General features: G+C 40.7%; 1 long non-coding RNA gene across 1 annotated transcript in view; it reads left to right on the top strand.

Moving 5' to 3' along the window:
• Nucleotides 1–22,927, top strand: part of LOC132234304 (uncharacterized) — a 330,671-nt gene that overhangs the window by 225,703 nt on the left and 82,041 nt on the right. Inside the window, exons 5-6 of the long non-coding RNA XR_009452883.1 lie at nt 15,633–15,680; nt 21,804–21,922. This is a non-coding gene — a long non-coding RNA (uncharacterized LOC132234304). The remainder of the gene's footprint in view (nt 1–15,632; nt 15,681–21,803; nt 21,923–22,927) is intronic.

Raw genomic sequence — 22,927 nt, 5'->3', positions numbered from 1 at the left:
CTTGTTCTGCAGAGCTGCGGTTAGTTCTGAAGCTTGGTGCCGTGTTAGTGCGAAGAGTATGAAATGCAGTTCAACTACCCTGTGCACTCTCACGGGCCGGGCTGTCAGAGACACGGAGGAGAAGTGCATATTAGTTTCTGTAGGAGTCATGGCCAGCAGCCCAGCTTCTTAATTGGGTTTAGTTTGAAAATAAATGCCTCACTGGCTAATGACACTTATCAACTCTTTTTTTTTTTTTTGGAAGAAAATTGTTGCTTGTGTAGACCGATGTGTGACTTTAATAATCTTATCATTAATCCTGAGTACTATAGTAATAATTCATAGTTGTCCTTCATGTTTTGTAGACATTATTGTATTTATACAGCCACAGCTGGTGAATGACCATATCATTAGATAATGCCCGTATTTTGAGAGGTTAAATTTCCTAGAAACCAATTTCTAGTTCTTAATGTGTTCTTGTTTGGTCTTTTTAAAGAGGTTGAAAAAGAATGTTCTACAGAACTCTGTCTTGCTCTGTGGCGAAGAGGTCAGGCAGACCTCCCTGTGAGGCTGACTACAAGTGTGGGGTGGCCTTGGAAATTTGGAGGCATTTGGGACATGCCTGTCACTACCGCAGGCCAGTCCCATGGCTCCTGTCACCACTTTGGTGAGCTGGTGGTACAACAGAGATGTCACCGTGGTAGAGCCTGGAATGAGGGCCAGTCACAGGGCTATTTTCCTGATAAAAAGAAAGAGTTCATTCTAGTTATTTCTTTTTTAAAAAAATATATTTTATTGATTTTTTTTACAGAGAGGAAGGGAGAGGGATAGAGAGAAACATTGATGAGAGAGAAACATCAATTCAGCTGCCTCCTGCACACTCCGTACTGGGGATGTGCCCGCAACCAAGGTATATGCCCTTGACCAGAATCGAACCTGGGACCCTTCAGTCTGCAGGCTGACGCTCTATCCACTGAGCCAAACCAGTTAGGGCAAGTTATTTCTTATTAGGAGGAATTTCCTAATGGAAAATACTCCTCCACTAAAAAGGATTTTGTCTGTACAAAAACTTATTGCTTATGACACTCAAGGTCAATTCCCATTGGCATCTGAGCTCTGGAAAATGACACATCATCACTAGAGAAATAAGTATTTTTTCCCTATGTTGGTCAAAAGCCAAGTCATTAATTGCCAACCAATAAAGATATAGCCAAGGAGGAAAAGAATTATTAAGAGTTTTAATTGCCCCTGAAATTCCAGATGGAAACTTTTCTGAATATTTAGGTACACCTGAGGTAGCAGAAAACTCCAAGGAACTGTCTAAGTTCTTTGGTTAGACTAGAATTTGGTTTATTTAACATACCTAGAAATGGATCATTGGCTGAGACTTGTGCATATGTTTGTTACACAAGAGATTTTCTCTGCATAACCTCAGGTGGATTATAATAAATACACACATATAGTAATATTTATTAATTCATATTAATGTGAGGTAAAGGTAAAATGCAATAATATTTCTTAGCTATGCTGACATTTTATGCCAAATGAATATAGGAGTTAGCCTAAGAAAATAATAAATTTATAAATTAAAATTAGATGAAAAAATGTTGACCAGCTATATAAAAAGGTCAGCAATTCAGTTGTGGAATCTGGGTTATTTCTTCTTTACTGCCCAAGATTTTGTTTATAGTCTCAATATTATATAGTCAGGATTTTTCTCACACTATAAAGCATTGGTAATGTTTTCAATCCATTACTACTTACTGGAGTATAATGTAAATTCTCCTGTGTGCTTTAATAGTTCTTTAGAAATCATTCTTTGGATTGCTCTTCATTGAGTGAGATGGAATTGCTTGATATGTTCCATATGTTTTTATTAAAGCTAAGATTTTAAAAAATACCAAGGACTAGAATATTCCTGAGTCATGTCAGATTTTGGTTAGAGGAGGCAGAAGAAGAGAGAAGCATAGAATGACAAAACGGTGGCTGTGGTGGAAGCCATCACCTGACATTGCAGTGGCAGATTACTTTGTAGAATGATACTCAGTGGTTAGCTTTGATTTTAGTTTATGGCTTAAGAAAAATTTTAAACTATTTCAGACAAATAGATCGACAACTTGCATTTCACAACATAGTGTGTGTAAAGCACTTAACACCATTCCTAGAGCATGCTGACTTCATATTCACAATTAGGATTCTGGGACAGGATTCCCATGCCTAGAAATGCTGTGGTTGCAGAGAAGAAATCTGATCCTTTGTTTTTCCCATCCAAGTCTATAAATTGATCCATTCATTTATTCAACAAATACTTATTGGGCACCTATTGTGCTGGGATAGTCTGGGAAATAGTCTTTTATGAGTTGTGATATACAACAGATTAGTAGTAGTTGTTGAAGTAACAGAGGACTCTGAATTACCAATCAACACTAAGAAGTGAGGAGTAGCTCAGAGCTCTCCGGAGGCATGCCATATAACCTGGCTGTATAGACATTAAAGGGACATGCATTTTACTATCTGGGCATGTTGATACTAGTCAAATTGCCACTGTGCATCTTAGAGGTGAACAGGCAAAGAAGTCTGTCAGCAAAGTACAACTCTTCTAAACTAGGGTGCTTTTATTTTGAAATATGGACAAAAATGGATTTGTTTGTAAAGGGCTTAAATCCAGAAGGACTGGTTGCAAGTTGGGGACCAGAGTGTCATGAGTTTACATGATCAAGGATGTGAGCATAATGATTCAGAATTAAGATTCAGCATAATGTAAATAAACCTGATCTTCGAGAAGCAGCTGTTCCTTTATGACTCAGTTAATATGCCTTACAAAATCCGAAGCTCTGGAACTGGAGCTTGAAGGTAAGAAGAATTAATCATAACATTTAATAGCAGGGTCCTAAAAGTACCATCTAAATGGAAGTTTGCTTTTTCATTGTCATCCAGGTATGTTTCTATTGAAATCTGAATGCAATGTACTACATTTTACAAAACATAAAAAGCTCCTAAAATGGGGAAGTTCTCAGGATGTTGTTTTCATGAATCACTGCTGTTATGCTTATCATAACTAGGTAGGGTGGGGATGGAGTTCTTCTAAGAATGACGGCATTTATGTGCAAACACCAAGCATATATCAATTATCATTAAAAGGAGTGGAAGGAAATGTCAGGAGTAAATGCCCTTGGCTAAAGTCTGATTTGCATCAGAACTACTGTTAGGAAATGATCGAACTGATAGGGTGGTCTGTTGTGAAATATAGTTGTGTACTCCATGACATACCTGTAACTAAAACCAATGACTATTCCCATGCTCGGCAGTTGAGAATGGGAATAGTCATAACTGGAGAGATAACACTGTTTTCCTCCTGAACATGTTAAAGCCAATGTAAAATAGGAGCATTGTTTCATTGGTGAATGCACCTAAATCATCCAGCTATTTCTGTTATGAATGATTTAGACACAGTTCTATTGCATTGTGGGAAACAGCTCAGAGGAAGTCTTGGAATATCTCCAACTTCTAGATTCCCTTGTCTAAAGTACATATAATAAGCTTTTTATTTTCTTTATTTTGCCTAAGACTGTCTCCATTCAGTGATTCCATTTTCTGCTTCAAATATTGGATCAGTTTTTGAGATACTGAACAACCAAATAAATAACAGAAAAACATATGGTTAAAACTCTTTCTTAGTGGTTCCCCACCTAAGGGTTTTGCACTGTATGGTAGGGGGGCAAGTGCATGTTTCCACTACATTGTTTATATTATAAATAAATAATGTGATGCATATATTTCTACTCTTGTTTTTTTAACTATATGTAAGTACTGTGGGGATTATTTATTTCACAACATTACTGGGTTTATAGAAGCTTTTATCAGAATATGTCTTCTTATTCAACTGAACACTAAAAATATAATTATGATAGAATGGAGAGTCCTCAAAAGTCTGACTTTAGAAAGAAATTCTCAAAGTTGTTACTGGGAGAGTTGAGGTGTTAGATGCAGAAGGACCTTCTTAAGGTTAAGTTTTTGTATTTTTTTTTCCTTAGGGGAAAATCAGTAGGAGATGCAGCAGGAATATTTTAGGATGTTCTAGATGATATTATATCTGTTTCCACAAAAATTATGTGCATAACTTTAATTGTGTAACCCATAAATAGGGGAAATTACAGTCCTATCCATTTGAGAATGTATAATTTCTTAAAAACACACTTAGATGTAAGCCAGATGTTAAACTGAGTAAATCAGGTGGTGAAATAATGTGCTTTACTTTCAAATATATTACCCTCGTATTTTTTAAATGATACAAAATTGGTAGCAGCCAAAGTATATCAGAATAAATTATCAGGCTCATACAGCTTTGCTGGAGTAGGATATTGTGTTGACAGTTGAAGTTTGGCAGTTGATAACCTGATAGTACGTGGATAATGTGATGGTACCTATGGTTTGAGAGCAAGGAAGTTGCCTTAGGTCTGTGAGTTAGTATTTCCTATGCCTATATCCACTGGATTAGCCCTGGCCAGTGGACTCGGGACATATTCAGTTCACTCTTTTTAAAAAAATATATTTTTATTGATTGATCTGGGGCGGGGGGGGGGGGAGAGAGAGAGAGAGAGAGAGAGAGAGAGAGAGAGAGATCAATTTGTGCCACTTATTTATGCATTCATTAGTTGATACTTCTATGTGCCCTGACCCGGGATCTAACCTGCAACCTTGGTGTATTGGGATGACACTCTAACCAACTGAGCTACCCGGCCAGGGCCCCAGTTCCCAGTTGTCTCTTTAGTGGCACCCCTAACTCCAGTAGTATAGTCATCTTGCTTTGGACCATGAGGATTATCCACTGAAGAATATAGGAAGCAATTTTAATCTACACCCTCTCCTTGTTGTGTGATTTTCTCCAAAAAGTCATATTGGGTGCAGAAATAGAGAAAGAAAAGAGGGCACGTGCAGAGTTAGGATTCTGCCAGCATGGTGTGACCTTGGGAGTTCAGCGAAATGGCAAGGGTGTTATTGAAATAACAGGCTGTGGGATTTGGGCTGGGTAAGGAAGTAAGGTATGAAAGAAGAGGGCTGATGGGCAGGTAGAAACTGGAGGGGGTCAAGGGACTGAAAATGCAAATCCAGGCACAGAGTAGGAAAGGACAAACAGAAGAAGAGGCAGGTCTGTCCAGAAAGCAGGATGCTTGAATTAGCGATGTTAGCCATGGAGCAGTTATGGATAATGGCAAGGTCCGGGTGTGACCCCAAGATTGGGCAGCAGAGATGGAGAGAAGTTAAGGTCATTAGAAGTGGGGAAATTGAGACCCCAAGGCCAGATTATCATATGTGTCACTCTGGATTTTGAAATCACTGCAAACATTGGCTGGTTTTTGGGGTTAAGAGGATCGCTGGCAAGAAAACAAGAAGTGAATGAGAGGCCCAGATATGAAAGCTACTAGGAAAGGAAAGGAGGGGATGTGGTACAGAGTACAATCGCTCAAAGGCCTGAAAATGGCAATGGGGACAATGAAACACCAACTCTCCCTCAACCTGGTGTGTGAGAGAATAAACAACCGCCACTTGAGAAGTCCACAGAAGTGGTATCTTCAGGCAAAAGCCAGGTTTTATTTGGACTAAAAAGGTGAAGGGACTGTTCAAAGAGGAGGCTGACGAAATAGGAGCATTCCCTAAATATGGAGCATATTGAGGGTATGGTGGAAAGTTTGGGCAAGTGAGGAGCAATGGTGGGGCTCGACCAAAAAATTTTAGGGGGACCATCCTGCTAGAGGATTGGTGACTGAGTTGTGCTTATATTTGGGCATTAACTGATGAAAAGTAAGTGGACAGGCATAGGGGTGATTGCTGGCCCAGTGGTTGAAGGGCTTAGCTCACTTGGCCCGAGGTCAGGTGTTTCTGCACATGCCTCTGCTTGGGATGTTCTTGAATCAGAAGTTGCAGTTTCAGCCGCTGTACATCTTAGTGTCACATTGGTCTCAGAGGTTTTGACTTCAACATCTGCTGTAGTGTTGGCTGTCTCAGATGTGAGTCATTAAGAATCCCATAGATTGGGGTTGAAGGATCACACATGAGGGTTAGGAACCTTAGAGATTGAGTGATAGTCCAGTTGAGAGAATGGGTGCCGGGAGCCGGTCCATCCTTGCTGTTTCAAGGGACCTGCCATATATAGCATACGGTTCTTAATATGTTTGCTCACCTTCTTGGCGCTGTGTTTTAACCAAGGTCACCTCTCCGAGAAAGGTTGAATCCCCAGGTAGGGATTTTCCCCTGAAGTTAGGGAGGGGATGAAACTCCTTAACTAAGTGCCAGGCGGGTAGTTAATCAATTTAACTACGAACAATCATGCTTAAACTACATAATCTTTTCTCCCTGGAATGGAGATAAGAAACGCCCTAACCTTTGTAATAGAGTTTGATAGGATTGAATCAACTGGTATAAATACAGTTGTAACAAGACAGAAACAGACAGAACTTAGAACACAGAACTCATGAGACAGAATTCAGAAGACAGAACCTACACGGAGTCTAGAGACAGAAGAACTTCGCTGGAGAGAGCATGCTGGAGGATCCTGGAGAGGGACTGGCCTTGGAGCCTAGAGACAGAGCCTAGCGGGAGAACATGGCAAGGGATCCTGGACTGAACCTGACTACAGAAATTGGCAAGAGAACCTGACTAGAACTTGGTGACTGAACCTGGCTGGAGAACCTGTACAGAACCTCTCTGGAGATCCTAAGCAGAACCTCTCTGGAGATCCGGGCTAGAGATCCTGGCTAGGTTGCTGATCAACTGAACGCTGTCTCCGTGTCATTCCTTGGCAATCCTAGAAGATGCATCTCTATAGCCGAACAGCCTTGGGTATGCTGGTCCCACGATTTATATATATATTACTGTGGCTTATCATTAGAATTCAAGGAGTTAGGATTTACTCTGGGTCATTATATACAAGCTTCTCAACCTTTATGTGTATACAGCTTGTCCTCACTGGCCCCTAATTGTAGATCAGAAGATCTTATATCAAATATAAATCACCGAGCCCTATAATTCAAGTAATCTGGTTACATACAGCACATCCTCATTTTTAAATTGTAAAAACTTGCAGGAGTGGCAAGTTATGTGCTATTTTAACTTCATTATAACAAAATATAGCTGGAGGCTCTGTGCCAAATTAACAAACACAAATTATTGGGGAGGTTATTTATTATTTTAATTATGTGACATTATCTTTCCCCACTGACAAAAGCAATCAAAATGACTCAAATAGAATCAGGGAAAATGAACTGACTCCCAAAGGTTATAAGTGTTGTTGGAAAATGTCATGCATTTATTAAATTTCTTACATGATAACCAAAAGCGGGTAGTGAGGTAAATACACAGTGGTCCCCTCCTTATGGGTTTGGAATTTGGCTAGAAGTAAAGAGAATTCTAGAGATAATCTCATCAAATCCTCTCACTCTCTACAGGAAGCTGACAGGTCAGGTGCAATGACAATTTCCAGTGACTAACCGATACTGATAAAATGTCAGACAAGACTTAGATAGTACCAGAACTAAACTGAATGACAATCTTATATAATAAAACCCTAATGTGCAAATCGACTGAACTGTGGAACGACCAGTGGAACGACTGGTCACTATGATGTGCCCTGACCACCAGGGGGCAGACGCTCAATGCAGGAGTTGCCCCCTGGTGGTCAGTGTGCTCCCACAGGGGGAGCACCACTCAGCTAGAAGCCGGGCTCATGGCTGGTGAGCGCAGCAGTGGTGGCAGAAGCTTCTCTTGTCTCCGCTGCAGGCAGGCAGTAAGGAGCAAGGAATCCTGGACTGCAAGAGCCCTGGACTGTGAGAGGGATGTCTGACTGCCGGCTTAGGCCCAATCTCCAGAGGAATCAGGCCTAAGCCAGCAGGCGGACATCCCCCAAGGGGTCCTGGACTGCGAGAGGGCGCAGGCCGGGCTGAGGCCCCTCCCTCCACAGTGCACAAATTTCATGCACCAGGCTTCTAGTAACGTCATAAGCATTTAAATGTCCAATATGGCAGAATTATAGAGTCTTAGACTTTGGGTTGCTATAGCATTGTGTGGCCCAGTGTTGGAATCCCCTTGACAGTGGCCTTGTGGAATGTCACTTGCTGCTCCTCGAACACTTCCCCTGATGGGAAGTTAGATTTTCCCACAGCAGCCCATTCTTTTATGGGGTAGCTCTTCATGTTGGAAAGTCTTTAGGTCATGTTGGTTTTGTTATCCCTATGAATTCCACCCATGGGTCCTGCCCTCTGAAGCTAAGGCCTGCAAGTGTTTGCTGATAGTGATTATGTTTACTCCAATTCTCTTCTTTTCCAGGAAAGATGTCTCTAGTTCTCAAAGTTATATGTCATGTGGGGCAAAGGTGAAGTGGAGAAAAGGGAGAGAAAATAATGTGCTGTGGCTTAATATTAGAATTCAAGGAGTTAGGATTTGCTCTCAGTCATTATATATAAGCTTCTTAACCTTTTTGACTCAACAGTGTGTCCTCATTGTAGATCAGAGGACCTTAAATCTAATATAATCATTGAGTTTTGTAATCCATGAACTCTAGTTGCAACATATTTTCAGTTTTTAACTCATGAAAACACTAGCTACATGGAAAAGAAAGCAAATGCTATATATTGTAACATGAAAGGGACTCCAATGGAATGAGAAGTGAGACTTTTTATTTGTAAAGACTGGGCTGAGATGCCTAAATTAATATCACAATCTGTAGATTTCATGTTACACTAAAACACAACCAGACTAAAAATGTTACAGCTTTGTTATAAAAAATGAAATTCTTAACAATTATTTCACTCTATCTTATAAAAAAAAAAGGAAGAAAACATCTCTTCCCACCTCTTCAAATATTAGTTAAAATTCCAGGAAACAACTCTATGCTAGGTATTCTTAGCTAAGATTTAAATTAGATTTGGGAAAGTTGTGTATATATCATTTTCAATGGTTTATGGACCATAAAAATATAAATGTATTTTGAGTCTTTTAATCCTAAATTTCCTTTTGTTTATTTATTTATTTGCTTTATTTATTCTCTAGAAAATGTAATTTCTTCAAGAATTTAAAATATTTAATTACTTATTTTCTGAATTGAGGAGATGAATACACACACCCATCTGACCTATCTAGCCACACAGGTGTTGATGTTTGTTCAAAGACTGATTCACCTACAGATAAAAGTATTTTTGAAACATGGTCTATGAAACCAGAGACAAATAGACTCGAAATGGGATTTTGTTACTTAAAAGTTGCTTTGAGTCTGGTGGTATTTTCAAATTCTGACCTAACTAGATTTGGCTCTATATAGATTAGCTGTTGAAAGGTTTTGCTATCCATAGGTTTACAACCATTTATTCACCCACTCATTACACACCATTTTGCCTGTTGAGAACTAGAGAAAAGTGGAATAAGGAGCAGGTCCAGTGAAAACATTTTTTGCTAAATGTTTGTTATTTCTTGGCTAGCATGATAATGATGTTAAACTTTGGAGATGTATGTTTATGAAAATTAAAATTAAATTTGATAATTAGGTTGTTTTGCACAATGACTATTCAATTTATTTAAGCTCCACTACATCCTAGTCACCTTGCCAAACCTTAGAGGGGATATAAGATGAATAAGATAGTTCCCATTGCACATTGTGATCGGTGGCCTCAGTACCTAAAGAAATAATTCTTTTCCCCATGCATGGTCCTTTTATGTGCTTATTTATGTGCTTATTAATGTTTAATAATATAATAAGCCAACATGAATTTAATGTTTCATGTTTGAAACACTGATGATAATCTACCAGTGTACTACTATTCTATGCCATCTCCCTGCCTCATCACACCTAATATAATCACTATTCTTTGCATTTTATATAACTTTTTGTCCCTGTGTGTTTATGTGTGTGTGTGTGTGTGTGTGTGTGTGTATGTGTGTGTGTGTGTATACACCTACTTAATGAATTTTTTACTTTTTTACTAAAAGCAATCTTTGGAACTTGCTTTTTCTTTCTTTTTTTTTTTAAATTTTGTTTTATTGCTTAAAGTATTACAGAGAACATTACATATGTCTCCTTTTTTTCCCCCCTTGACCTTCTCCCGGCCACCCCTACCTCCCCCTCCCCCCCAGTGTCTTGTGTCCATTGGTTATGCTTATATGCATGCATACAAGTCCTTTGGTTGATCTCTTACCCCCCAACCCACCCCAACCCTCCCCGGCCTTCCTGCTGTAGTTTGTCAGTCTGTTTGATGCTGCTTTCCCTCTGTATCTGTTTTTGTTCATCAGTTTATAATGGTCTTTATTATCCATACATGAGTGAGATCATGTAGTATTTTTCTTTCATTGACTGGCTTATTTCACTTAGCATAATGCTCTCCAGTTCCATCCATGCTGTTGCAAATGGTAAGAATTCCTTCTTTTTTATAGCAGCATAGTATTCCATTGTGTAGATGTACAACAGTTTTCTAATCCATTAATCTGCTGATGGGCACTTAGGCTATTTTCAAATCTTAGCTATGGAAATTGTGCTATATCCTTTGATTGGTGTTTCTGGTTTCTTGGGATATATTCCTAGAAGTGGAATCACTGGATCAAGTGGAAGTTACATTTTTCATTTTTTGAGGAAACTCCATACTGTTCTCCACAGTGGCTGCACCAGTCTGCATTCCCACCAGCAGTGCACAAGGGTTCCTTTTTCTCCACATCCTCGCCAGCACTTGTTATTTGTTGATTTGTTGATGATAGCCATTCTGACAGGTGTGAGATGGTACCTCATTGTTGTTTTGATTTGCATCTCTCGAATGATTAGTGACTTTGAGCAAGTTTTCATATGTCTCTTGGCTTTTTGAATGTCTTCTTTTGAAAAGTGTCTATTTAGGTCCTTTGCCCATTTTTTGATTGGATTGTTTATCTTCCTTTTGTTAAGTTGTATGAGTTCCCTATACATGTTGGAGATTAAACCCTTATCGGTGATAACATTGGCAAATATGTTCTCCCATGCAGTGGGCTTTCTTGTTGTTTTGTTGATGGTTTCTTTTGCTGTGCAGAAGCTTTTTATTTTTATGTAGTCCCATTTGTTTATTTTCTCTTTAGTTTCCAGTGCCCTAGGAGCTGTATCGGTGAAGAAATTGCTTCAGCATATGTCGGAACTTGCTTTTTCATGCAGTATAATGTTGTTAAGATTTATCTATATTGTTGTATGTAATTGCAGTCATTTGTACTGCTTTATAATCCTATATAATAAAGAGGTAATATGCAAATTGACTGTCACACCCTCACACAAGATGGCCGCTACAAGATGGCCAGCTGGGGAGGGCAGTTGGGGGAAACCAGGCCAGCAGGGGAGCAGTTAGGCATCAATCAAGCTGGCAGGGGAGTGGTTAGGGGGGATCAGGTTGGAGGGCAGGTGAGTGGTTGTGAGCCAGCAGTCCTGGATTATGAGAGGGATGTCCTGTGGGATCGGGCCTAAACTGGCAGCCGAACATCCCCTGAAGGGTCCCAGATTGGAGAGGATGCAGGCTGGGCTGAGGGACACCCCCCAAGTGCACGAATTCCATGCATCAGGCCTCTAGTCCTATATAATAAAAGCCTAATATGCTAAGTGTCTGGTCATCTAGTTGGCCATTCAACCAATCAAAGCATAATATGCTAATGATATGCTAAGGCAGGGGTCCTAAAACTACGGCCCGTGGGCCACATGCAAATACAAATATTGTATTTGTTCCCGTTTTGTTTTTTTACTTCAAAATAAGATATGTACAGTGTGCATAGGAATTTGTTCATAGTTTTTTTTTAAACTATAGTCCGGCCCTCCCATGGTCTGAGGGACAGTGAACTGGCCCCCTGTTTAAAAAGTTTGAGGACCCCTGTGCTAAGGCCTCTCAACTGCTTGCTATGATGTGCACTGACGACCAGGGGGCAGACAGTCGACTGGTTGACCAGTCGCTATGACGTACACTGACCACCAGGGAGCAGATGCTCTGACTGATAGTTTAGTTTTCTGCTGGGGCCTGGCTGATCAGGACTGAGTGAGACAGGCCAGACATGCCCTGGAGCCCTTCTGCGGTCCCTCCCCAGCACTGATTGTGCACTGGTGGGGTCCCTCAGCCTGGCCTGTGCCCTCTCGCAATCTGGGACTCCTAGGGGTATGTTGGAGAGCTGATTTTGGCCCAAAGGTGGAACAACCTGTTGCTATGACACACACTGACCACTAGGGGGCAGACACTCAACACAGGAGCTGCCTCTGGTGGTCAGTGCGCTCCCACAGCGGGAGTGCTGCTCAGCCAGAAGCTGGGCTCATGGCTGGCGAGCACAGCGGTTGGGGGAACCTCTCCCACCTCTACAGAAGTAGTAAGGATGTCTGACTATGGGGAGCTGGCCTAAGTCATCAGTTGGACATCGAGAGGGCTCCTGGACTGCGAGAGGGCACAGGACAGGCTGAGGGACCCCCCCTGAATGCACAAATTTTGTGCACTGGGCCTCTAGTATTTCACATGTGACTATGCCACATTTTATTTTCCTGTAAATCATCATTTAGGCTATTTCCAGATAGTTTAGTCTACTTTAAATAGCTATACTTTGAACAGTTTTTAACATGTCCTCTGGTATGTATTGCAGTGACTTCTATTGGGCATGCATTTACTTACAGTAGTCCCCCCCCCCTCCACCCCCCATCCATGGTTTCAGCTTCTGCACATTCAGTTACCCATTGTCATCCATGGTCCAGAAAGATTACATGGAAGATTCTAGGAATAAACAATTCATAAGTTTTAAATTATGTGACGTTCTGAGTAGCATGATGAAATTTCACACTGTCCCACTCCATCCTGCCCGAACATGAATCATCCCTTTGTCCAGCAGTGTGTCCAAGCTGTACACATTCCCCATCTCTGAGTCACGTAGTCATCAGATTAACTGTCGAGGTATCGCACTGCTTGTGTTCAAGTGACCCGGAAATTATGGAACACAATCCTGGGATGGAATGCAGCATTAAAGTCACCCGTTTGATCACTGGATCACAACCTCTGCAGTAACATTTTGATGAGTTAAAAAGAAAGAGACAGCAACTTCTGATTAGAATGTTTTTCCAAAACAGTTTGGCAAAAAACAAACAAACAAATAGCAAACAAAAACCCTTCAACTGTCAAGGATCCCCAACTATCGAAATCATCAGCTCCTGACCTCCAGGCATCTACATTGCCATGCATCGCTTGGGGAGCCAGGGTCAGCAAAAGCAGAGGATCCTCCTGGAGCATCATCAGAGGTCAAGTGCCTAACAAGGCCCACATCACTCAGCTCACTTCATCTCATCACGTTGGCATTTCATTATCTCCCATCATCACAAGAAAAGGATGAGTACATGACAATAAGATTTTTGAGAGACAGTGTTCACATAAGTTTTATTACAATATTTTGTTATACTTTTTCTATTTTATTATTGTTGTTAATCTCTTAATATGCATAATTTATAAATTAGAGTTTATTGTAGGTTTGTGTATATAAGAACATAGCTTATATAGGGTTTGGCACTATCTTTGGTTTCAGGCATCCACTGGGGGTCTTGGAATGTAACCCCCTGCAGATAAGGGGGAGACTACTGTATCTTGATTTAAATCTCTTTCTGGGAAGCATAGCACATTAGGTGAATTTTCCAATTGTGGAAATTCAAGTTTAAAATAAACATCTTATCCTAAGATGAATACCACCCTAAGAACCTTCTATGGTGTGTACTCAAGATAAGGGATATTTACCAAATGTTTTCTTGGGAGATAAAATTGTTAGCAATAATTGGTAACCGATTTTTCCCCCCCACTGACCCAATTCAGCATCAGTGCTATTTTAAGGATACAAAAGGAAAACTGGGGACCAGAGGAAGAGTGATACCAGGTTCACTGAAGCTTAGGACTGCTTGGAAGCTAGTCCAGAATAATTCACCTTCATCTCCTTTGCGGGTCCTCTTATCCTACCCAGCAGCCCTCCTATGTGACAGTGAACAATAGGAACAGAAACACCAAGAAAATAGTCTCTGTCGGATTTGTTCTCTCAGCATCAATTGACTGCCTGCCAAGAAAAGATTCTCACTCTGAAGAGGTTCTGAGCTTAAAGTCTTGTCATTTGTGAACACGTAAGCAAGAACCCTTTCAGTGCACACGAGCATGGACAAGCGAAAGGAAAGTGAGGCTGGACAGATGCAGAAGCTATACTGCTACTCTGCAGTAGTCTAGTCTTCCATTGCTTTCAAGTGTTACAAACATCTTTTCACTTAAATAAAAACTGACGCTATAATCTAAATAACAGTAACCTTGTTGCTGAAACTTCCTTCTCATTTTTACTTGCAGAAATCATATCTAGAAATGATGCACATTTCTTAGTCCAACTCCCTCATTTCCTGCTTTGACCAAGCATCTTACTTGGCCTTTGGCCCAATGGCAAACCTATGTACCCCCTTTCACACCCACCTCACAGGGTGTCACAAGGGAAGAAAGAGAATGGTTATCTGATTTTGTGTGATGCAGAAAATAAGGGCCATAGAAAAGGCCGATGAATCAGCAGTGCCACAGGGGACTGACTGCCTACTGCGGGGTCTTCTGTGGCAAGACCTCAGGGAAGAATCTTATGGCCTCTAGCTTCCAGTCATTCGCTGTACTCCCATTCTTTTCTTCTTGGAAAATCAGTGTGTGTGTGTGTGTGTGTTTTTAAAGTAAATAGTATACAAATGCCACACGTTTAGGTGAAATACAGTGCCAACACATTACTAATTATTGCAAGCCCACACATAAAACATAAAGTACTGTTTCTGAATTGCAATGTGTGTTCTACAAGGAGATATTTAAATCAAGAAAGAAACAGCAGAGGTTTCTTTCTCATTTGGACAGTACTTTAGGACATTACAGAAACCTAGAGTTCATTTTCCTCACTACATCAAATGAGCTGCATTTCCCAATTTGTTTTCCATCCTCCGCCCGCCCCCCCAAGAAAGGGCTGGATATAAGCTGTGTCCAATTAAGGTCTGTGCTTACATGTACATTTCTACAGAGTCGATATTATTTGGAAGTTCTTTATGTAACCCCATTTAATATGTATGTAAACATAATATTTACGTTTTATAGATTCAGCCCTATAAAATATTATTATCATTGCATGTTCACCCACCTCCTCTTTCCCATAAGAAAATATTAAAATTTGACTGTAAATGTGTAGAGAGTAGGAAATGTGAATTCCTCCTGTAGAAAGAGCATTAACTGGAGCCTTCTGATTCTCGCTGAGAATTAGTGCAGCAATTTTTCTATAGATAAAGGAACCTCTTATCTTATGAAGAGCTGCATTAATTACAGCCTGAAATTCTGTTCACACATCTTCTTTCAGAGCCAAGGACAGAGCAGGAAAAAAAAAGTGCTGTTGGAAGTCTGTACTCCCATTTTATTTCCCTTCTTGGAAAATAGCTTTTCTGAAAGGTAAACAGTACACAAACGTCATTTTAGGTGGAACACAGTGCCAAAGCAATACTAATTATTCCAACAACAGCCGTGGTTTTAACTTTAAAAGCAAAAAACAAATTCCAATGTTATGAGTAACTTTGTTGATCATAATAAAAGAAGATGCAATTTGATGTCAATAGCAGTATGAGTGTAGGAGGTAATTCTATCTCATTTTCTTTTCAGATGAAACAGAAATGGAACATGGTGATGGAAGCAAAAGAAAAAGCCCAGGTAATAACTAGTATAGAGATATCTACCATCTACATCAAGGCCAAAAGCTTTGGTTTGGGCAGTTTTTACTTTCTAGAATCTGTAAAGACCTATACTTCTTACTTCCCCCCATTACCCTTATTGGGTGATGGTGGCCAACGAATAAATGGACATGTAGGAGGAAAGTGAGAATAATCTATTGAGCAGATATTCATTATAACAGTGTTACTGTTATACAGGCAATTTCACCAATACCTGCTTCCTGTTTTCTTTGCAGCTCTTCCTGAAGTTAGCTCCCTTTCCTATTTATCACCAACTCTTGCTCAGGCTTTGTCCAATGATTGGTTTCCGTCAAACTGTGTGTGCATGCGAACCTGCCAGATGGTGGTGCTGCCTATATGCTCAGGGTTGGGGAAATTTCCTCTCCTGATTTATTTATGCATCTGTAAACGAATCCAGGATATTCTTATGCACTGTTACTATAGACCGCGTTCTCCATGCCACATCCATAAAAAGAATCAGGTCAAATAGAATACTTGAAAACATTAAAGAATTAAAAGTAGCAGCAGACAAGCTAACTCTGATTAGCTAATTCTATCAGTTGAAACCTCAGGTAACAATCTCATTACTCTTCTGTAAGAATCCCGAGGTAAGTAAACATGCTGAGTCTGTTAAAATAACTGGACCCAATACGGAATGGAGGTTCATCAAAGTAAAGCCAATTGTGTTTGGATTCTTGGGATGAGTTCATATTTGCACGTGGTGTTGCCTAGTGCAGTAGAAAGAGAACAATCCTAGGTTGGCATTTCAGATCTGCCATTGATTGGCCAATGGCCTTGGCCAAGTACCTGTCAATGCTCAGCACTCCCCGCAGCAGGGAAAGTGACACTTGCAGAGCTAGTGGTAAAGGTAGAGATAGTGTCTAGGTCAGTGCCTGGCACATGTGGGCTCAGAAATAGGTTGTTGTTATTGTTATGGTTAGCCATTATCCTGGCCCACTACTTTCCCACCATATACCTCTAATATTATAATAAAGACCTTACTGGACTTGAAATAATAAATAAAATAATAAACCGCCTTAAATTTAGAGACCACTTTTGACTGAAAGTACTCAAAACCCATTTCTATTTCTCCTCTGATTAGTTCTGAAAAAGGATAGGAATGCTGTCATGGAGAATATGAGGACATCCCAGGTGCAACACGGGATATCACTGCCCAGCCTCAGTCTGGCTGCACGCTTTCACCAGCCAACCCAGGCCAAGTGAAAGAACAAAATGGCCCCCTGAGGAAGGTGGGCAAAAGAAAACAGGGACCAACTCTTTCCATTTTAGGCCACTAGGGATGGCTCAAATGATCCCACCCACTGCACCAAATGCAAATCAAGTCACCTGAAAAATTAAAGAATATTGGGAAATGAGCAGTTTACACAGAAGCTAAGAACTGAGGCAAAGATCTGGATTTTTATCAAAAATCATTTTAAAAACTTTAGTTCAGAATTAGCCCCGTCATTGCTTCCGTTCTCGGCTTTTCTCAAGCTGTAGAAACAGAGCCAAACTCAGTGCCTTCAGGTTTTTGTTGGCTGCGAAATCATAGGAAGCCCTTCATCTCTCCCTGGTGTTGCAATTCTTTCTCTGTGCCACCGCCTCATCCACCACCTGCCTCACGCCAACACGTTGCCTACTATTTTCCTCTCTCCCCTCCTTCCTGTGTGGCCGATTGGCCGGGAGCAGCGGGCCCTCCCGTCGCTGAGTCCAGTGCTTGTGAGGCACCCACGTCTGAGTTTTCCATGACGCACCTGCTGCCGTCAGGCTGGCTCCCAAGTAAATAAATGGCCAAATCTTTTCCAAAAGTGGTTTTGACAAAGAACAGCTTAAACCGCCAAAGATGTTGACAAATGCACTGCTATCTAGGAGAGGGGGGAAACCAACCCATTTGAACGACAAGCGCAGATAAGGCCAGGTCTTTGTCCCCTTGCCTTTTTACATTGATATTCCTGGTGAGGCGAAGGGAAAGCAGAAAAGGAAACAAAGGCGGATCTTTAGTGCTGGCTGCCCCAGGGTTGATTAGGATGCTGATCTATGTGGCAGGTTTCTGCATTCTCACCCAACTTTTTGGCTACTACTCAAAGGATTTAACAGCCCGTTTGCTAACTAGTCGTGTACAAAGCCTGTCTAAAAATAGTACATTCCAGGGTCTGAATTGGGTGAGTGGAATGAGTGGCAATGACTGTATTGTAGAGGCAGATTACAAGGTACTCTGTGGTACTTGATCTGCAGGGTTATTCACATGCTTCATCTGGTTTGGTTAAAAAATGCAAACACATTTACCAACGTCCACAACCGTTTTGTTTACTTGTGCTCTGGAGTGCTCATGTGTGTGTATGACAGACAAACGTGCATGTTCAATTTTCTGACAATCAAACAAAGCTCTCCCGGGTGAGGCAGGTAGCCTAGTGAACCAATGGAGCCCACACCCCTGGGAATCGCCGATGTGGTGCCATGGTGGCCGTTAGTGACAGGTTTCCGGCTGCGCTGGCCATCCTAAAGGGTTTTTGCTGAAGGTAGGAATCCAGAAGAGGCTCTGACAACTGGTGGGACTGCAAGGCCTGGCTGAAATCTCCCTGGAAACCACGTGTGAGAGCTTGAGCCTTGCCAGGCATTTTTTCCAGAGAGAGCAACTCTGCTCATTGTCCAGCTACTCTAAATGGGCTGTGTGGGACAGCAAAGGTAAGGTCCTGTCCCTACGTGTCCAGGAGGACTGTGGCCGCCACAGTCACAGGAGACTCGGGCTCAGCGAGGAGCCTAAAAGAACTTTACAGAAGAACAATATTCTCTGGAATGAAGATGCCAGGAAAGTGTTTAACAGTCTGAAAGAGAAGCCACCCTCCTAAGTGTTTTCAGCTACGAATAGTGCTCCTGCCTATATATTTTGAGGGGAGAATTTTTCTCATACCAAAATATAAAATAATTATTTCCTACATAAAAAATTGGGAGACTCTCTTATTTAATCCAATATAGAAACTCGTGGGTCATTCTGGCAGGTCTACTTCCTCTCAGAAGATGAAAACTGAGATCAGGGACTGCTTTTGAAGGAGTTAGACTATGGAAATGCATCACAGAAGATAAAAAAAAAAAAAAAAACTAAAAAAAAACCCCAGCCCATCACTTGGCAAACACTTGTCCCACCCAAAGTTCATGCCTTAGGTCTGACAGTCCCTAGAAGTGGACATATTGGCACCCCTCTCTCCCCTACTCATGCTCTATGACTTTGGGACAGTTACATAAACTCTTGGACCCCACCCCCCAGTTTCCTCATCTGTAAAAATAGTGAGAATAACACCCACCTCATTAAGTACATTGTTGTGAGGATTAAATGAGGTAATATAAGCAAAGCGTGTAGCCCACGGTAATAAATGGGGGTGTATAACAGCATTACTGGGCAAAGTCTCTCCCTTGCCTGATGCAATCCTGGCCTCCCTCAACATAGGTATCATCTCATAGGCACAAATGTCTAATTCCTTTTGAGAATTACCACTGTCCTCCTCATTATTATCCTGGGTGTTGAAGAATGAACAACTCAGAAAGCATTAAATCAGAATTTTCTGTCATTTCTCTCTTTATAACCAACTACATGATAACAAGAGCTATTTCTTCTTGGAGATGTCTTGAATGATAACATAAACCATTACTTTGGCCATTCTGGAATTTCCTCAATCTGGCTTTTATTTCTTATGCTAAGGAATTATGATTTTTTTTTCAATAAGATAGACATTTGCTTACATCCCTAAAGAGTCAGGAAAACAATATACAGTTCATCTCTTGTTTGAGACTGCATTTTTCAAATGAACAAGAGGATATAACTGAATAGACTTTTTTTGGCACATCTTCAGGCATGAGCAGAGTGAGCTCTGAAGAGCCTGATGTCGTTATGGAGACATGGAGAACCAAATAATTTCCAAAATCATGCAAAAAATGAACCCACCATGTTTGTAAAGTTGAGAAGGGCAGATGAGGTAGCTCTATAAATGGAAAAATCAGTCTGAAAACAAAGTGTAGACGATACCTCTGCTGGTAGCTATTTTCAAGATGTATGTTCAGCACCTGTGCTGCAGCGTTCTATAGTTATTCTACAAAGAAGGGCCTCTGTTACTACTACAACTTTTAGTGATCATTATTCAAAGTTTACTAAGCTCCTGTAAACAAAATTACCTCATTCAAATGCAAAAAATATCGGAATTAACCTGTGTACGAAATTTTCACATCACAATACTTAAAGATCACATTGGATAGACAAACAATTTTGAATTGTCCAAGAGGGCATAATCTTGCCTCTAAGGTGCTTCTATTCTCAAAGAGATAAAATATACACATACAGCAATGGAAAGAATGACATTTTCTTCTTCAATTCATTTGAGGTTTGTTTATTTTTTGTTTATTTTATTGTAAGGCTATCTATTAATGTACTGACTATGTCTAGGCATCAAAAGAGACTAAAAACTATCCCTGTATGCGTGGATCTTGTGGAGAAAGAAATTACTTTCATCTAAAACCACTCAATTTCATTTAATTAGCCACTAAAAAATTGACAGAGATCACCAAGGCTGTGGACAGTCAACACCAGGGTAGGCTGGTGTGGCAGAGATGTGGTATTTAGTAAGGTAGGTGAGTGTGGCTGCCTTGGGTTGAATTGTGTTCCTTCCCCCAAATTCCTCTGTTGAAGTTGTAACCCTCAGGGCCTCATAATGTAACTGTATTTGGAGATAGGGCCTTTAAAGAAATAGTTAAGTCATAATGAGGTCATTAGCATGGTCCTAATCCAATCTGACTAGTGTCCTGCTAAGAAGAGGTGATTAGGACACAGACACTCAGAGGGGAGACCGTGGGAAGACACAGGGAGAAGGTGGTCACCACAAGCCCAGGAGGGTGGCCTCAGAAAAACACAACTCTTTGGACATTTTGATCTCAGATCTCGCATCCAAAACTGTGGGAAAATAAACATCTGTTGCTAAAGCCAGCCAGCCTGTGTCCCTTTTGATGGTAGCCCATGTAGACTAGGGATGAGTAAGGATGTTAAGGTAGAGAAAAGGGCAGTGGTCTCGGCACAGACCTCTCTCCCGTTATTAAATATCTAATTCTTGTTTGCATTTTATTTTCTTTGTTTATGTCTTTGGTGTAGATGTGGAGAGAAGGGAGATGGGAAAGGAATTGAGAAGGGGCGAAGTGGAAACAGAAACAAAGAGACTATTTGACACCTTACTAGTGTTTTACTAGAGATGATTGGATATGGAAAAGCAGCAGAGAGCAGCAACCATAAAAGCAGTGAGCAGTTTTAAAACTAAGGGATAGCATTAAGAATAAGGAACTATAGAGTGTTTAACAAAATTATTGAAAATCTGAAATGTATCTGCATTCAATAGGAAGTCTTTATTGCTCACTTGTGGCCTCTTGATAAGTTCGACCTTTATCTTCTGAAGATAAATTCCAATATTATCATTATAGTTATGACTTCTATGATATTTATAATACTCCAGGGTTTCCATCCTGCCACATTATTTTTGTACTGTTGAAATATTTTTTAAAAAAACAATGGATATAAATGAAGCAAATGTAATACGAAAGCATTTATATCAATAGCAAAGACATGGCTGGGCTATTTAGTCAAATAGGACTTGACACTCAAGTGATTCTTATTACCCCTGAAACATTTCCCAGTGATTCAGGGGCTTTCAATTGGTTGAGAAACTTAGGTAAGGACAAATGCCAATAGATGAAGATAAAATGCTGCCTCAAAACTAAGTTACTAAAATCTGGGATAACCCCCAAACTCATCTAATATATTTTATCACCCAGACATAATTTGTTTTCAGTGTTGATGTAAAAAAATCCTGCTTAAGTGACCACATGTGCATTGTTGTTTCTTAAGGTAAGAGCTTATGTTTGGTCTGAGCTCCTATGAGTACTTTAATCTCAGTAGAGAATTTAGAGAAATATGCTCCTTTCATTACAATTTTGCAAATTGTGTTTGGGGTGGGCAGGAAATAGAATTACTGAGAAAGGTTTTTATACTCTGATGAAAAATATTTGTTAGAAACTATTAGAAGAAACATTTCTTACTTTAGAACGCTCTTATTTTTGTTCTCTCTAGGTTGAAAGGCCTGGGCTACTTCAGAGGTCCCTCCCTGGCCACGGTCTGGAAGCTTCTCATGAGAGACTCCTACCTTGGGCAGCATGTAGTCTCTAGGTCATCTTTTCCAGGAGAAAAAGGTAAAATATAAAACATCTTTGGTGCTTTTCTTTGTATCTCTTTCAATAGCACAATGCTCAGCTCCGCAAACATTGAGAGAGAGAGAGAGAGAGAGAGAGAGAGAGAGAGAGAGAGAGAGAGAGAGAATGAGAATGAATGAATATTGGCTTTATGTACAATTGCTGCACTTGGAAAAATGTGGTCTGCAGTGGTAGGAAAATTCCAGCTAAGTTTTATAGAAATTCTGTTCTAGTAAGTATGCTGTTCAACCATTGGCCCCAACCATCACCTCCTAACCCAGCTGCTTCCATAGAGAACACTTTGCTGCATAGAAGGATTGTTCCTGCCATCAAGGCATCAGAAACAAGGATACCATGTCCATCCTAATGACTTCCATTTCAGTATGACAGGGCCCTACATGCCCCAGAATAATCTGAGCAGTCATCCCCAATTCTTCTCCTAGGCTCATCATATCTGGAATGAGAGGAAAGAAAAAGAAAAATAACACCCTTGTTAAGTGAAAGAGACTGGGCAAGGTACTGTAGAAAACACATTTTAGAAGGTTCACCCAGCCCATAAGGCTCTCCTCAGCTCCACCGCTCACCACAGGCAGAGCCCCTTCAGCCCAGTTACATTGTCTGAGCTCACAGCCCCCTCCCCCTGTACCCAGCCAACACCCACTCCTGCCACAGTGAACTTCTGTAGCAGCTGAGACAATGGATAGGGAGTATGGGATTCTGTTCCCTCATTACTGAGGTCTTGGAAAGTGAAGACATAAACCCATGGGCAGTCACATTCTGTCAGCTCTGTTGGCTTAGAAGAGAAAGCCAGTCCTCACAAAAAGAGGGGAAAAACAATACAGACATGCAAAGCCTGGCTACAATGGCTCCTGATGACATTTTGTTTCTTGGTTCCAGCCTCATTACAAGGCTTAGCTGAATTCTTGATTTTAAGAATGATGGGATATCAGTGTAACCTTATAATTAAATCTCTCTCTGTCTCAATCTCTCTCACATTTTTTTCTT

This window comes from Myotis daubentonii, chromosome 5, assembly GCF_963259705.1.
Source record: "Myotis daubentonii chromosome 5, mMyoDau2.1, whole genome shotgun sequence".
Classification (NCBI taxonomy): Eukaryota; Metazoa; Chordata; class Mammalia; order Chiroptera; family Vespertilionidae; genus Myotis; species Myotis daubentonii.
Note: the sequence above shows the minus strand (reverse complement) of the source record. Positions and strands in the feature narration are given on the sequence as shown.